The sequence below is a fragment of the Kogia breviceps genome, chromosome 2 (genome assembly GCF_026419965.1).
Source record: "Kogia breviceps isolate mKogBre1 chromosome 2, mKogBre1 haplotype 1, whole genome shotgun sequence".
Lineage (NCBI taxonomy): Eukaryota > Metazoa > Chordata > Mammalia > Artiodactyla > Physeteridae > Kogia > Kogia breviceps.
In genome coordinates, this window is record NC_081311.1 from 175,545,338 (window position 1) to 175,549,277 (window position 3,940).

The window sequence follows — 3,940 nt, forward strand, 5'->3', positions numbered from 1 at the left end:
GATTTCAACTTGGGAGTTTGGCAGGGAGTATCACCAACTTTCACCCAGCTTATTTGCTCATATGCTCCTCCTCCTTTGCCATAATTTGCAAGAAAACGTTTGTCAGCAAAGAGGTGGTGATGTTTAAAAATAAAAAGCAGACGTATAAGGAAAGCCCATTAAGTCTTAAAGTGGCTTCCCTTCTAGGGAGCACAAACTCTGACTCTCCCTTAAATTGTGGTGAATTATATGCTAAGAAAACTAGTTAAAAACTCCTTCCTATCACTTAACTTTTTTCTATCATGAAAAATATCAAATGGGTTGGAAATAACAGGAAGATTTTTACCCTCTTGCCAAACACTTTTTCTAAGAGTTAAGTAGCTTTCAATCACAGTAGATATTTATCCATTTTACTTCCTAAATGGAACTAAGTCTAATTATTTATCACCTAAATTTTTTACCTATACTAGGGAGATAAGATAAAATTTTAAATTTACCTAAGTGGCCAGAGAGATAAAGAGAGAAAAGGACTTTATCAGTAGGTGGAAATTTTGATGAGTAACTTGAAAGTTTTTCCTTTTCTGTCCTTGGCTTTCTCAGTTTGCAAGACTAGACTCTCATATTAAGAAACATGTGATTAGCCAATGTGCCACCCTCACTTCTTCTGTTAACCTGTGAGATATATAATTACTGAGTAGTCATTAATTAGTAAAAAACCAACAAACAAAACCAAAACCAAAAAAACCCAGTAGCAAATTTGGGATTTTAAAAGAGCATAGGGCTTCCCTGGTGGTGCAGTGGTTGAGAGTCCGCCTGCCCGTGCAGGAGACACGGGTTTGTGCCCCGGTCCGGGAAGATCCCACATGCCGCGGAGCGGCTGGGCCCGTGAGCCATGGCCGCTGAGCCTGCGCGTCCGGAGCCTGTGCTCCGCAGCGGGAGAGGCCACAACAGTGAGAGGCCCGAGTACTGCAAACAAAACAAAACAAAAATATTTACACATTACATATATAAGAATATATAAACATTATATATATGTTTACTTATACATATAAAGTATACATATATAAGTATGTATGTGTAAACACACACTATATATTCTAATTGTTGAATATAATTGTGTTTAAAGATATAGATTTATTAGCCATTTTCTTTTGGTCTGATATAAAAGCATTCCCCAACTTGGGAAAGGTCACTATTCCTCTCCATATATTACAGCTAAGAGGGATTAAGACTCATATGAGCAATAATTAATTAAGTCACCACTGACCGACAGTCTGATCTCACATGGTGGCCTGATCTACTGGATTATGTTATCCACATAGGTTCAGGAGAAGCTTTTTTATTAGCTCCCTCCCCCATCAAGGGCTCAATCATTACCTAAATTAGCTGCTGATACTCATTTCTGACATGTAAGAGAGTCATGAGAATCAGAACATATTTCACCTAAGCATATTCCTTGTCTCAAATTTAAATAATTACAATTTTTTAAAAATGCAGTGTTTTGTAATAGAAACTCTATTTTTGTAAATAGCAGAAAGTTGTCCACCAGTTTGTTTTCCTTTGGATTATCAAAGGAATTACTGAGTGATGGCTGTGCTCTAACTTTAACTCACAGCCTATATTAATACTTTGCTCCATGTGCAGACATCCCTTAATATCTGTGACACACTTACAAGTAAAAGAGCTTTATGTCTTCTGAGCAAAACGATTTGAAATTGGAACACTTTATTTCATATTAAGGGGGAAATGGCTTGATCTCACTATATGTCTAAATCCTTTGTGTTATGAAATATGTATCATGGATTTATAAATTCACAGAGCAAAAATATGTTGGTGTAGAGTTTTCTTCTTGAAAAGTGGAAATCACAAAGGTACAATGCCATTCATATCTTATCGAGGGTACATGCTATCAACATGACATTACTCTTGATATTAACCTTGACCATGAGGCTGAGGTGGTGTTTGACAGGCTCCTCCTCAAAACCCACAACATAGTCTAATCATGTGAAAAACCCCGAATTGAAATTGAGGGACATTTTACAAAATTCCTGAGGAGCACTTTAAAAAGTAGTCAAGATTATCAAAAACAAGGAAAGTCTAAGAAACTTTCACAGCCTAGAGGAGTCTAAGGAAACATGACGAGTAAATGTGGTATCCGAGTTGGAATCCTAGAATAAAAAAGGGACATTAGGTAGAAACTAAGGAAATTTGAATAAAGCATGGACTTTAGCTAGTATTAGTGTATCAATATTGGTTCATTAATTATGACAGATGTACCATATTAAAGTAAGATGATAAGAATAGAGGAAACTGGGTGTGGAGTACATCGGATCTCCCCTCAACTTTTCTATAAATCTACAACTATCCTGAAATAAATAATTTATTTAAAAAACCCAAGAACTAAAAAAAGTAAAAACTAATTCACCGTGAAACTTCAAAGAAAGGAGGTGTAGGATCTCATTGCTACTTAGGCAACAACCTTTATGTTTTGGCCAGGCATATTATAGAAGGAAAGTCTAAAGGTGTACACAATTTATAGCACTGAGGCCTTTTTTGAAGTGGGCGGTCCTGTTGGACACAATATTATCACTATATGTTACTTTGTTAGGTGTTACTAGTTACACACAGAAGTTACATACAGAAAAAGAAGAATTTAGAGCCTTTCTGCAACTATGATCCTAAGTAATTTAATATAATAATCAGAATCAAAGTGAAATTTCTCTCTTAACCCTTCCTTTTTATAGGCCCATGTAACAAGTCTTACTTGTGAGGAGAAAGAAGGGTAACAGCTGAGGAATCATGTTCTCAGTGATAGCTGATTTGCCCTGTGCTCAGATCTCCAAGTGTTTCTCATGCTTAACTGTACCATTTACTGTATACATTTTTTAGAGTCTTACCAAAGAGGAGGGGAATGGCAGAGAAAGGACAAATTCACTACTAAAGATGGTTCATCACATTCTACCTTCTAATCCCTTTGTATTTTTCTTTTTTTTTTTTTTACTACATGGTCAAGATTCAACACACATCAATCTTTTTCTTAAATGATTGTGTAGGTTTTTAGGTTCTTTTTGGCTAAGATAAAATATTTGTTTTCTATTTGGAAAGTTTGGGCCTGGAAAATGAGAGCAGACAGTATTTGCCCTTCACTTCCTTATCACAACGTTGCTACCATGCTTATCCACTGACCAGGCAACCACAGGGATTTATTTATCACACATATTGACCACCTATAATACGCTAGGCCCTGTTATAATAGCATTAGGCTTACTGGGTGACCAATATGGATTTGGTTCCTGTTCTCTGGGAGTTCTGCTGACGATTGGGGGCTGTGAAAGACAGTAATCAACTAAATGAAATGATGGTAAATTATCACAAGTGATAAAGCAAACCCAGTGCTGTGAAAATATTTATTTGAGATGGGGTGGACACCCACTTTAGATCTCTGGAGAGCTACCATTTTAGCTGAAAAGGAGACCCTTTCCTAGTACTTGGTTTATACTTTTAGATTTTCTGAGACTTAGAGCAGAAGAAATAACGATAGTACAAAACTTGCAATTATATGGAATTTAACCATTTGTAAAATGAGCTCAAAATGTAAAATGTATATATCCTTCAAGTCAGCAATTCTAATTCTTGACAGTTAGTAATGACTCTCTACCCTGGTTTGATATTAAAATGACTTAGGGAGATTTTATTAAATCCCCATGCTTGGGTTCCACTTTCAGAAATTCTGATCGAACTGGTCTGGTGGGGGAGGGGCTGGGGAACATGGGCAGCAGTATTTTTAAAAGCTCCCCAGATGCTTATGTAAAAAGCCAGTTTGAGAAACATTAGCCATAATGAAACACTCATGCCTGTGAGACAGGATCCTGTACAAGGGTGGTACTACAGCATTTGTTCTAATAGGCATTTTTGTTGTGATCTTTTTCCTATCAATGAATGCTGGTTAAAATGGCATGGT